Source organism: Dipodomys merriami, unplaced genomic scaffold (assembly GCF_024711535.1).
Source record: "Dipodomys merriami isolate MVZ:Mamm:240054 unplaced genomic scaffold, mDipMer1.0.p SCAF_4, whole genome shotgun sequence".
Lineage (NCBI taxonomy): Eukaryota > Metazoa > Chordata > Mammalia > Rodentia > Heteromyidae > Dipodomys > Dipodomys merriami.
Window position 1 is genome coordinate 6,351,882 of NW_027205603.1, and position 14,357 is coordinate 6,366,238.

Consider the following 14,357-nt stretch of genomic DNA (forward strand, 5'->3'; position numbering starts at 1 on the left):
ACCATACAGTATAGTACAGCCTATGGAACATGAGCGAGCAATTCTGTGGTTCTATGGAACATGAACACCAGTCTGTGGTTGTGTGACTTTGGGAAGATCACCTACTTTCTGCATATCAATTTCCTCTTGTATAAGAGGGAATAGGCCTTGCTCCCTACCTCAGAGATATTATGCTCTAAAACATGTATATGCCTGATGAAATTTGTATCAAAATCTATGAGACAAAACAACTTTCAACTTTGTAGCGGAAACTGACTTGATCAAAATTGTCACAGAAATGTGATGTTTACCGCTCAATAATAATAAAACAAGTGATCAGAGATTCAGCAAAGGTCCTTACATGAATTGCTTTATTAACCAAATTATCCAAAGAAGTTTATCTAATACCCCACTCTATTATAGCATGATCTGATAGGACATCCATCTGGGTTTGAATGTCAAAAAATAGTTGAAAATGGTTACAATAGGGAGAGAGATGAGAGATAAAGCTATAGTATTTGAGAGCAGTAACATTTGTCATTAAGCTAGGTATGTTTTCAAGGAAGAGAGGAGTAGGAGAAGAAGAATACGCACAGATTAATTCTTGCCATGATATCTGTATTGTGATATGGAAGAGAGGACAGAGCAGATGCAGCAAGACTCATGGGTAGAGTTAAGGGAGGCCTCATGGAAAGAGGCTCTTCAGTGCCCCATGCTCTGAAGAAAAGGAGGCTAAAAATAAGGATCAAACTGCTGTGATTAGAATCTAAGTCCTTGATGACCTTTAGAAGGAAAGATCATGCTGGCCGGCAGGATGATTGACTGACTAATGACTAATAAATGCATGCATAAAAGATCAGGGGGCAGGGCCAAGTCATTGTTGCCTATCTGTCCATTCTGGCTGCTTCGGAGACATATGTCTCCAGAGTGAAGGAGTTCTCATCCAGATATTGTTATCCTTTTCTCACCTTCTTCCTTTGGGTCTTAGAGAAAGGGAGCTGGGGAATGGACTCAAAGAATAAAACCATTTATCCCAACCCTGCATAAATAAATGTCACTTCCCTGCTCCCTGCCTCTGAATCATGGACTTCCTATATTTTGCTGATCTTGTTTATCCTTGAAGTTGTCCTCAAACATTTCCCAGACTCCTGAAGTGCATGCAAATGGATGAATATTTGAAAAGTGTAATTGCTGTTGTTTGTTATTTTGTCCTGTCTCTGTGCTTCCTTATGCCATCTGGACCGGAGGTGGATTTGTTAAAAAAAAAAATGAAGAAAGGACAGTCTCACTAATTTGAGTCTTAAAAAGAGAAGGAAGTCCTTCGTCTCTCCCCCAGAAAACAGCTCTTTATAGTTTCTGACTGCAGGGGCAGCCAAGACATTGCTAAATCTGGGAAGCTTATCAAGTGCAAACTGGGCCCCTACTCTCACAATTGTGTACAAGCACACACGATCTGTTTGTTGCTTTAAATGAACAGCAGAGGTATAATTGTCACATACACCTGTACAGACTGGGTACTTTGCAAGTGTTTTTTTCTTATGCAAAATTGATGCAGGGAAAAGTTGATTATCGTTGCATGAACTCTGGATTATCCTGGGAGCTCTGGTGATGTGATCAAGACAAGAAGCCTGTAAGGTTCATTATGGTCCCACGTCCTTTTATTCCCACCAAGTACTTGGTACTATGCTCAATAATCTCTGTGATGGAGACTTAAAATACCTGTCTCTTTGTCTACAACAGATTTAGGAAGAGGAAATGCAAAGGGCAGTTGGTTTGTATACACTTATATGACAGACTCACTTCTCTATGACAAAGATGGAGCAGAATATACCTACCAGCATTCCTTTTCAAGAAGAGCATGACTTTCCTTTGGGGGAGGGGGTAATTACTTAGGCCAATTATGATAGAAACCTGGATCCCAAAGGGGGTTGATTTTATTCTGTAAGAGGACAGGAGAGAGAATTCCTTGTGCCTGGAAGAAAGGGAAAGAAAGAAAATATAATGAGACAGTAGAAAGAAGGCAAGAAAGAAGTCTTGGTATTCTAGATCATGAACACTATCCCTTATTTCCCAGATGTGTAGCTCGATTATGAGGCACATAGAATGGGAAAGTACATTTTTTGTACCTAGCATTCATATTTAGGAAGGTAGAGTCAACTGAGGACAGAGAGGCGATTGTGAATTTAATCAAGGGTATTAGTAAAAACATGGAAGGACTCTGAATGAATACAAGCCATGGTCTTGGAATCTGGATCAAATCCAACTATATTTTTTCAAGGCAGGAGGCCTTAATAGGTATTCATACTACTTTAGACATCATAGCGTTTTTGAAGTATTTATTCACATGTCTTTAGTTCAAGATTTAATTAAACAATAGATGTCTTGGCCTGGTGTCACATGACTGTAGCCCCAGCTACTTGGGAAGCAGACATAGGAGAATCATAATCTGAGGCCAACCAGACAAAATCACCAGACTATCTAAAAGAGGAAGGATGAAAGACTGCGGATGTGGTTCAAACAGTACAGCATTCATTTAGCAGGTATGAAGCATCTAGTCTAATGCTTAATACCACCAAAAAACACACAAAGAAAACTATGGATTGATTTACATTTATCTATATGCATAAACCTATTTTCTTAGAGTAACTGATTTACCTTCCTGAACAAAATGTGTCATGTAGAATTGTGATGGAAAATCTTCGTTTAAGGAAGAAGATGCACATTATGATCTCATTTGTGTCCTCTCACCAAGGCTGGCAAACTGGTTGGAGGATTTTAAAGAAATACTGGTCATATCGACAGGAACATTGCAGAGATATTTCTTATGTACCTTGAGCATTGACTCCCATCAACTTTAAAATCTGCACTTCATTTTTTAAAATTCTAAAATCTGCACTTCATTTTTTTAATTCGAGGAGAAACCTCAAAGGCTATAAAGCCATCAGAAATGCCACTTAAACAAGAACTCAAATAAAAGAAGAAGAGGGGAGAATGCAGTCTTAAAATTCAATGCATACCCTGCAAAATTAAGAAAATTGAGAGACAGAGTGAGATTAGGAGGGATGGAGGAAAATTATGAAAGGGGTGATGTTAATTGAGATGCATTGTACTCATAAACTGCTTCTCGTTGAATGACAACTCCTTTGTATGCCTACTTAAAGATAATAAAAGAAAAATGTCTACTTAGATAGTTTCCAAACCTTAACAACAGCAAAAGACAAGTATGGCAGGGAATTAAAATATAACTTGGCCCTAAGCTTCAGTGTCTGACAAGGTTAGTCCTTTTTTCTACTGAGTTGCCAGTATCAGTTTGATGCTAAATTCATTTGTTACTCAAACTGACTAGATTCTGAGGGGAAGAGCCAGAAAAGTTTCAATATACTCAGAGTGTTTCTCAGATCTTTATTTCACATCACAGCTGGACTTTTCCTCTCCCTCATTATTGCTAAGAGATGTGTGTCTGGTTTTCATTATAAGTGACACATGGTAAAAAATAAAATGAGAAACTCAAGGTTAAATGAAAAGCTCAAACAACAAAACCCTTCTTTCCTTCTTTCTGTGTTGTACACTAACATCAAACAATAAAGGCGAATTCAACCAATAGATTGGTTCCAGGTAATAAAAGTATGTAGGCATGCTGCTAATGAAAACTAAGATGTGTAGGGAAAAAAAATCTGCTGAGAGTTAACGCCACACTGAGGGTATCATGAGATATTTGTGACACCAAGGAAGTCAACTTAGCTAGAACTGATTCCTGCAATGAAAAAATTTAAGTAGTAGAGGTGAAACTTGTGGCATGTGAAGGAAATGTTACTGGAAAGCAGAGGACATGAAAATGTAGTGGTTTAACACAATATGAATAATCATCTTATAGTTCTTGAGTACAGAGGACATAAAACTCAGTTTCCTAGGGCTAGCGTCTCAATATCACAGGTCTGGGCCATTCATTCATTGACTTGCTTTGATCTAATACTATCTACTTGAAAACTACAATGTCCACAACTCCAAGTGGCATGGACAGAGCAGAAAGTGGTCCATGATAACCACAGAAACAGTGTGAAGGCAGCCCTGGACTTCCTATGACTTACCACCCCAGAGCTATAAGATTTTCCCTAGATTGGGTAGTCGTATGGAAGAGCAAGAAATGCCCATTGATGTCCAGCAATCAGAAACCATGGAGCAATCTGTGGAACGGAGGGTGAGTGACAGAATTGGTCGTACCAGAATTGAATATCTCATACCAGAATACTGAGAAGTGGGGATATTCTCCCCCAAGAGCCTGCATGGGTGGAAGTAAATATTAAAATAAACTGCATAGACACCCAATGACTGGAATGAGCAGTTTCAGTTAATTGCACGTGTTTCACAAAAAGCAGTATAGAAACTGTCCAACATGTTATTAAGTGGGGGAGGGTGTTATTCGAATAAACTATTTCATCTTGATATCACAAGACATTGGGTCTAGTTCATAAACTGGTCACAGAAACAGTGAGGTCATGGGATTATAGTAAATCTTTATTTCCACACTCTGAAGGGTGTGGGTGTTCGTGTGCCATGGAGAATTTTGTTTGCTAGAAATGTAAACCTCCTCACATTGCTTCACAAAAACATATTACTGTAAACATAGAGATTTCACTGAAATCAAAAGAGGAGATCAGCATGTGATCCTTGTCAACAAAGTGACTCTGGGCATAATCAGCCACTGGGCATGGAGGTTCATGTGAAGGCTTCACTAGTAATAAAACTCAGCCAACTCTTGGCTCAGTTTTTGTATTTTTTCCTTCAAATTGAGAGAGAGACAGAGAGACAGAGAGAGAGAGAGAGAGAGAGAGAGAGAGAGAGAGAGAGAGAGAGACAGAGACAGAGACAGAGACAGAGACAGAGACAGAGACAGAGAGAGAGGGAGGGAGGGAGGGAGGGAGGGAGGGAGAGAGGGAAGGAGGGAGGGAGGGAGGGGGTGCTTGGTAAAAACATACCTAAGCTCATGGACTTGTGGGAGAAGTTTTGATGTGGTTACAAGTATCATTTTAGGTTGTGTCAATAATATTAAATTTGAATATAAATGCAATATTTGCTAAGTGGAATGAGTTAACTACTTGATTTCCTTGATTCGTGATGTCTCCTACCTTGATAATCAGAATGCAAATTTCTTCTACACTTCTCTAAGGACTAGTGTGTGTGTGTGTGTGTGTGTGTGTGTGTGTGTGTGTGTGTGTGTGTGTGTGTGTGTGTGTGTGTGTGTGTGTGTGTGTGTGCTGGTACCAAGACTTGAACTCAAGGCCTGGGTTCTGTCTCTCAGCTTTTTTGTTCAAGGCTGGTATTCTACCATTTGAACCACAGCTTCACTTCCAGCTTTTTCTTGATGAATTGGGGATAAGAATCCCATGGACTTTCCTGCTTGGACTGGCTTTGAACTATGATTCTCATATCTCGGCCTCCTGAGAAGTGTGAGTTATCTGTTATTCTAGCTACTTTAAGTCCTTAGCAAGAAATCTGTAAAATACATCCTATGGATGGCTTCTCATTACATTGGAAGTTTTCATAATCATTAATGTCTTTTATTTCTATATTTTTCTAGAATTATAGCACCCAGCTGTATTGTCAGGGACTAGTCAGCAGCCACTACAATTTTTTCCCACTCACTTTTGAGATGTTTATCCTGAGAAATTTCTTTTCCTCTTTTTCTTGACATTTAAGTATCTTGTGAAAATAAGTTTGTTGTTCTGGCACATAATGCAAAACATTAAGAAAACAGCCCCAACTGGATAAACCACACAGTCGGGGAGTGGGAAGTGGAAAAACATGTCCCCTTAAGGAATTTCATTAGGGAAATGTGATTTTTCTCACACCACCAACTCCCCTGACCCTAGAAATTCTGAGGTATGTGCACTATGATGTAATTCTACATTCATTCTGCTGCATCATCTCCTAGCAACATAACAGCATCATTGTTAAGAGTCCAATAAAATTGAGGATATCTAAGCTGGGCCAGCTACTACCCGTTCTAGGAATACAAGATGATAGAAAATTGTAATTACATAATGAAGGACACACGTGAAGAGTGATATAAACCAAGGTAGCTATGAGTCTAGACTATCTCAGTTTAGGATAATTCCAGACCAGTTCCTTCAAATTTATCCCTAAATCATAGTTTTAAGGCTAATGCCTTAAATGACGTTTATAGACAACTTTGAGTTTATGTAAATTACAATTTCCACATAAACATTGATAGATATAGTAGGAGAGGAAACATGTGGAAGTGTCACCAGGAAGGTTATGCTGAAAAACATGACAGATGTAAATGTAAGCCATCAGAAAAAGATGGAAAAATACATCACAGGACAGATGCCAGTGGCTCACATCTGTAATCCTAGCTATATAGGAGGCTGAGATCTGAGCATCACAGTTCAAAGCCAGCCTGGGCAGGAAAGTCCACAAATCTCTCAAATCCAATTAATCCCAGAAGTGGAGCTGCGGTTCAAGTAGTACAGTACTACCCTTGTGCAGAAAACCTCAGGGACATCTCCCAGGACCTAAGACCTAAGTTCAAGCCCCAAGACTTGCACCAAACAACAACAACAACAACAAAAACCAACCAAACAAACAAAAATCCAGTACAGGAAATCCTTCCATTTGTGGCATGGTGTCAGTTGGTGACTGCTTTGGTGTGGTGAGCAGGCTCTGGCCTCAGAACCTCTGAGAAGCTTTCCTCCTGTGCTCCAGATTCAAAATTATCTTACTGTTCAGTTCTGTTAATGAAACTACAGGAGGTTATGAAGGACAAAAATTCTTAACAAGAGAAAATACACAGAGGAAGTTGCAAAGTACCATCAAAAAGTCCTTGTAAGAGGGGCTGGGAAGGTAGCTCGGTGGTAGAGTGCTTACCTTGCATGCATGAGGCCCTGGGTTCTATTCCTCAGCACCATAAACAGAAAAAGCTGGAAGTGGCACTGTGGTTCAAGTGGTAGGGCACTAGCCTGGAGCTAAAGAGTTGAGGGACAGCACCCAGGCCCAGAGTTCAGGCCCCATGACCGACCAAAAAACAAAAAAAAAATTAAGTCCTCGTAAGAGAAACATATAGCATGTAAACATCTATATTCATACCTACCTCCTAGGTAATTAATAACAATAAAAATAGCTTCTCAAGTTCCTAGCGATGGAGCAAGGCAATGAAGTGTGAGGCATCCTATCATTCCCCAAGAGCTCTGAAGTGTTTGCTATTCCTTGGGTGATCTGATCCAGTCACCCTTATGCAGACCCCTGCTTAGCTCCACCCCCTTATTTCTTCTATGGTCTTTCTCAAGCTTCAACACTCAGCTGATAGATTAGCTATAGACAAAAATGTCCCTCATCTTTATTTGACTATTGTTGAAAGAAAAAAATATTAAGAAGCTGGTGAGGGAATATGGGTTTTCAGCACAAAGATGCTATGAATACTTTTTTTGGTCTTATTCTCTATGCAGTTTTCTAGAATCATTTCTTTAGATCAGCAACTCCCTTGGCAAACAAACTCTTATTAGTGGTAAGGCTCCAGAGCTGGGGATTCCAATAGACTAGGTTCTGCCCATCTAAGTAAGGATGAGTGGTGAATGCAGGAAAGGAATTGTAGTCAGTGTAGCCATATGGGAAAGACAAAGGAACTAGCATGCCTGGCCTCATCTTGTGTGAGCCTCATGAGGTTTAGGTTAAAATAAAGAATAAGATGTCATTAGTAGGTAAATGAATGGACCTGGAAGTAAGTCAAGCTCAGAGAGATGAAGTGCCTGTTTTCTTGCACATGTGGAAATTAAATCTAAATTATAGAAATACATACAGGGTCATATGCATATATACACACATAAATTGACTGAAGTATGCTATACTCAGGGGAGGACTCCAATAGTGTGACTTCTCTGAACAATTAAGAAAAAGCTTAACAAAATAAAAACCAGGGAGGGGAAACATGTGTGTGGTGTTTGTGTGAAGGGTGAGGGAGGGGGGAATTTGAGGTCAAGGGGAGAGGAGGCAGATGAATGGAGGGGGAAAGGCTGTGAAGATGGAACCATGTAACTCGAGAAGATGGGTGAGAGTGAGAGAGTTGGGGAAGAATGGTGGAAGAGATGACAGCGATCAAGATGCTGTGCATTTGTAAGCTGATTTGCTGAATTGAAACCCCTTGGTGCAGCTATCTAAAGATAATAAAAAAAATCCAAAGATGATAAAAATAAAGACAAAAACAATAAAAATATTAAAGAAGGAAAGATTTAAGGTAAGAGGTAAGAGATCTATATAAATAACAGTCCTGGTTAAACTGGTTTGGTTGATGATTGTCTCAGTCATGGCTTTTCAAAGCCCCTAGAAGCCATTGCCAGTTGAGGGGACAATTTGGTCCCTAACATGAGATAATTGCTCTTGCTTATGGGAGACACGTTAGTTTCCAACACGAGGTAATTAATTGTTCTGGCTTCAGAGGTAGTCTTCTCATGGGGGTCTCTGTTTGGAGCAATGATCGGAGGCTTCTAGCTACCTCTCCAGTGATTCTAGGGCTAAATGTGATAAAACCTGACAGTTGACATTTGTATGAAAACACTTTACATTGATCTCGGTCTCTTCAGTTAGGTAAATGGAGGTAAATGGAGGCCTAATCTACCTTGTTTTATTAATTACGATGTTCACACAGATACTTCTCAAGCAAATATCATGCCTGGGTGAAGGAATCTGACCCAAAGTAAAAAAAAAGATACAAAAGGAAGGCAGAATATCAAGTTTTATCCTGCTTTCAGTTACTCAGCAGCAGCCAGAGGCCTAAGTGAAGAAGCAATACTGTTGTTTGCTTTTTTCTTTTTTTGTCTCAGCAAAGCAAAATTTACTTCTGCAGAAGAGTGTGGGCCATCAGCCAAACAACTGGCAAGCAAACACACAGAGCAGCAGGCAGCTCCCTCTATTTATCCCTAACTCAGCAGGCCCCGCCCCTCTGCTCAGATTGGTTGAGCTCAGGTTCACAATCGACTCCAATTGGCTCCTTTGAATAAGGTCTCAAAATACACCTGCACCCTGAAGAAGCAATACTTCTGAACAAAAGCTGTTCTGAAATCTTAGATTGATATGGGAAACCCGATCACACATATCATAGGCACAGATCAATGGGGGGGGGGGTGTGGATGCCACACACCTCTGTGCACTGAGCTCTTTCTTCAGAAAACTTTTTCGAACTCGTTTGCAATCGAGTGCTCCAATACAGCTGGAAGAAGAGGGCCTTCGTTTCCTTCTTTTATTTTCCAACACCTTGTTTCAGTTCCTGAGGAAAAAAAAATTATACAGATTAATACGACCTGGTCTTTAAAATCGGGCCCTCTGTCACCACAGCTTATTATTGAAATTGGGTAATTACACTTTGTCTTCTGTAAAATGGGACTTATGGTATGTATTTTGCTGACTTCATAGAGATTACTGAGGCTTTCATGAAAATGAACTTGAAATCCCAATACAAGCAACCAAGTATTAAATATTCTTTTTTATTTTTCTTTATTTTTTTTTTTTTTTGGTGCCAGTCCTGGGGCTTCAATTCAGGACCTGTGCACTGTTCATGAGATGTTTTTTGCTCAAGGCTAGTGCTCTATCACTGGAGCCAAAGCTCCACTCTCAACTTTTTGGTGATTAATTGGAGATAATCTCAAAGACTTTCTTGCCCAAGCCTGGCTTCAAAATACAATCCTCAGCTCTCAGCCTTCTGAGTAGCTAGGTTTACATCTTTATTTGGCAACAGAACCCAAACTATACAGCCTCTGGCTTAGATAAAATGTGACTTTATTGGAATTAGCTGAATATAATCATAAATACACTTTCTCTTTCTCAGATAATTAGGGAAAGAGCAAGAGGAAAAACTTCAAAGGCTTTTTGCACAAGTGAGTTCAGTTCTTTTTTCTTTTCTGGAAGTCACTGAAACCATGCTCAGGGAACCTGAAGGAGACATGTCTCATCAACACATGAAGAGCATGGGCAGAGCTACCCAGCAGCTGGCATAAATTTGAACGACAGCCCTACTACAAATGATGGAAGACACCCTCTCCCTTCCCCCACGCCAGAGCCTCCAAGGGAGACAAAGTTACTCAGGCAATGTTGGACATTCCTGCAATGAAATTGTGGCAGATATATCAACATATGCTCAGCAGTAGATAAAATGTTAATGCATGGGGCAATCCCATCATCCAGAGAAACAGACACACTGCTGTAGATCTAATCCTTTTGATGGAAAAGGATTAGGAGCATCTGTTACTCTTTTCATGCTCACTACAGGCCAACTCACATTAAGGAGTATGCATCTGTCTACTAGATGTCAACAACTTTCACCTTCAAAGCAAGAGCGAATCCAGACTTTCCATGGTTCTGATGATTCATAATTCAGTTTTCTTTTTAGTGGGGGAGAACAATGTGGGCAGTTAGAAAATTTCAAAGCCAACCAAGAAAAGGCATTGAAGACACCATCTCTAATGTCTCCCATTCTTCCACTTTTGCAGTGGGAAAAAATTTCCCAAACATGTAAACTACCATCATATTGAAAAGGTTAGCCTGGCCAGTAAGGACTTCATGTGAACAGAAGGTCTTTCTGGCAGTGTGGCCATGGATGACCACCTACATAAACTGGCCACATTTGTCCCCAGAATGTCAGATTTCATTATTTTCTCTCACGGGGGTTCCAAATGTGCATCTCTGTTTTCAGTTGGGTAAATGTCATAACTGTTGAGTTTACTTCCCATAATATTAGGATTTTTGTCTGCATTCTAATTTCAAAGTCTCAAAGTCAACCATACCTATAGCTATATAAAGTTTTCAGAGTGACAATGGTAGTTATAAAATATGTGATTTTTTTATGTATAACCTTACTTATTAGATGTCTGACTGTCGAATGTAGTGGCTCTCATTTATAATATCAGCTACATGGGGATGGAGGTTAGGAGTATTATAATTTGAGGCTGGTCTCAGAAAAAAAGTTACTAAGCCCCCATCTTAACAAAAAAAAACCCTAACTGTAAAGGTTCAAACTTGTAATCTCATCTGCTCAGGAGGCATAGGCAAGAGGACTGCAGTCTAAGGTTTGCCCAAAACAAAAAGGGGCAAAGCCCAAACTAAAAACTAACATAACATGGGCAGGGCTGGTAATGTGGTACAAACAGTAGAGTACTTTCCTGGCTAGTGCAAGGCCCTTGGTTCAAACCCCAGTACTTTCTCCCAACAAAATATTCCATTATATTATGAATGGCAAACTTCACATCAGAGGTAAAAAATAAAGTTAGATATTATTAGTTATCTTAATTCTAGTTTAACTCCATCTATAAATTAATTAGCAAGAGCCAGGCAGAAGGCGTAGCTCAAGTAGTAGAGGACCAGTTGAGTAAGCACAAAGCCTTTAGTACACAGGAAAAAAATAGGTAGGTTCTCCACAATGGTTTTTATGGAGGAGATGGAAGTCTTAGGAAGTGGGCCCTAATAGAAAGTTGTGTTAGTCAGCTGTCTGTTATAGTAACAAATACTTGAAACCATCAGTTTTGTTAGCTTTCCATTGCTGTGATAAAATTCCTGAGAGAAAGACCTTAAAGGAGGAAAGATTTGCTTTGACTCATGGTTTAGAGATTTCAGATCATAGTGGACTGCCTCCATTGCTTTGGACCTGAAGTGAGGCAGAGAATCATGGGGGTGGGAACACATGGTAGAGAAGGATGCTCATCTAATAGCAGCCAGGAAGCAGAGAGGCAGGGGGAGGGACAAGATAAGTCCTTCAAAGGTATGGCCCTACTGACCCACCTTCACTGTCTCGGGCCAATCTCCTAATTCCTGCTCTCTGCCACTAATGCTCTCCAACTGTGAATTCATCAATGATGAATGGATAAATCCACTGGAGAGGACTGAGTCTGCATGAGCCAGACAACAAATCTTGAAAAGGTAGGCCTGTGGGAATAAGTACTGAGCATCCAAACCATAGTATCTTGGAATCAAACGGAACCTTGACTAGGTAAGGAAAGAACTAGAGGAAATCAATAAGGAAAGAATCTCAACAGTAAGTGACAAGTCTCTAAACACGAGTCAATGACCAACTGTAAAGGAATTTAATTGTCAGATAGAAAAGTTTGTCTTGTATGTTTTGGGAAAATCTTGATGATTTCTGAGAAAAATACTGATGTGACTTAAGAAAAAAAAATTAGGAAAGTTTAAGCCAACAAATGTACTTACAATAGCTCACTTAAGAAAAATGGTATAACATGAACATGTAATAGATGGATATAGACTTGTCTGAAATTTTCCCTTGATCCAAAAGACGTAACTTTCCGGATTCACTTCCAATTATCTTGTCTTTATTCCTTTTCCTCCACATCTTCCTACTGACATTCTTTTCCTTTCCTTCTCTCATTTACTCATCATGTGTTCGCGTGAGACAAATATTGTCTATTGTGAGGCAGATGATATTCTTTGTATTGGGATGAGAATAGCTCACAAAGTAATTTTGGTCTCTGCCTCCTTGGAGTTCAAAAGAAGAATATTCTATTATCTAATCTTTAACTTTATTCTTGCAAATCTTTACCCCTCTCCCCCACCATCCCACACCTTCCCATGACTTTTAAGTCTTAAACTTATCATCAAGGATTATCCCTTGCATCGTCTTTTCTGCTATGTTTCGGACATAAAGTCTTACCTGGCATCTATTCTCTTCTTTGGGATACTGTCCTGATGTCCCAAACTAGATCATCAACACTGTCCGCATCTGATCCATCTCTGAAGCTCTCTGGGTGTTCTAACACTACCACAGCCCACTCGTGTAAGCAACAGGAGGAGCAGAGCTTGAAAGAATTTCCCCTTGGTTCTTCACATGTGACTGCTCTCCAGTCTCGCAGGAGCAGCTCTGTTACAAGGATTTTGGTATCTAGATTTTGTTTTGTCTCTGTAGAGATTTTATCTTTCTTCATCAACATTAAAATCTACATTATCCATTAAGGGTCTTAGCATATTTTTAGTTACACTTACTTTATTTTAAACTGATTTATAAAACATAAAAAGGTTACATATATGCGGCTTGAACTCAAGGCCTGGGTGTTGACTCTGAGCTATTTTGCTCAAGGCTAGTGCTCTACCATGGCTCTACATCTGGCTTTTATTTTGGTGATTAATTGGAGATAATGGACTTTCTTGCATAGGCTCTCTTCAAGCTGTGATCCTTACATCACAGTCACCTGAGTAAGCTAGGTTACAGGCAAGAGCTACCAGTACTCAGTTTTATATATATTCTTACAATGTAATATTTTGATACATGCTATAGGTACTGTTTAATGTTTAAAGCAGGTTAAACCTACATATCATATCATTTCTTCTTGTTCCTTTTTTCCCCCCTGACGTCATGGTGTTTAAACTCAGGGTCTAGGTGCTATCCCTGAGCCTTTTTGCTCAAGGTTGATGCTCTACTACTTTGAGCCACAGTACTATTTTTGGTTTTCTGGTAGTTCACTGGAGATAAGAGTCTCACGGACTTTCCTGCCCAGGCTCGCTTTGAACCCTGATTCTCTGATCTCAATCACCTGAGTAGCTAAGATTACAGGCATGAGCCACAGGTGCCCACCTTACCATTTCCTTGTGATGTAAATATTCACAATCTTTTCTTACAGCTTTGAGAAATATACAACACATTATCATGATCCATAGCCACTCTACTGTGCAATGCATGGCACACCCGAAATTCTTTTTTTCTTTTTTTTTTCTGTTGATTCTTTTTATTATTATAAAAATACCATACAGAGAGGTTACAATTACATGGGCAAGGTAATGAGTACATTTCTTATCAAGCATTGTAGCCTCCTCCTTTGTTTCCCCTTCCCATCCCTTCCCATCCCCCTCCCCACGCTGCCAAAGTTGTAAAGTTAATTTTTCAACATAACGTCTTGTACATCTCATTGTTGCAATGGATCCACCTTTATCCCTATGAGAAATTCTTACTCATGTAACTATAACTCAGTACCCATTGATCTACTTTTTCCTACTCTTCTTCATCCCAGCCTCTGGTAATTACCATTCTATTTTCAAGCTCTAGGAGATCAACTGTTTGTTTTCAATTCCACACACAGTTGAGATCATTGTGTTTGCTTTTCTGTGTTTGGCTTTATTCACTAAGACTTTAGTTCCACCCATGTTGTTGTAAACGATAGTATTTCACTCTTTTTATGGTTGAATAGTATTCCATTGCATCAATGCACCTACTTTTAATCTATTCATAACTGATAAATACTTAAGCTGTTTCCATGTCTTGGCTATTATAAATATTGCTGTACTAAAACATGGGACAATAGATGTCTCTGACATACTGACCTTGTTTCCTTTGGATATACATCCAGTAGTAGGATTGCTGGATCATATGG

The 14,357-nt window shown here is 39.5% G+C and overlaps 1 long non-coding RNA gene across 1 annotated transcript; it reads right to left on the reverse strand.

Annotated features, from left to right (window-relative positions):
* Positions 1–1,843: 1,843 nt before the first annotated feature.
* LOC138806191 (uncharacterized) lies at positions 1,844–5,834 on the reverse strand. The gene is made up of 3 exons (XR_011365733.1): positions 5,623–5,834; positions 2,635–2,740; positions 1,844–1,951 (listed from the first exon to the last, which is right to left on the reverse strand). It is a non-coding gene; the product is annotated as an uncharacterized lncRNA (long non-coding RNA).
* Positions 5,835–14,357: the final 8,523 nt, after the last annotated feature.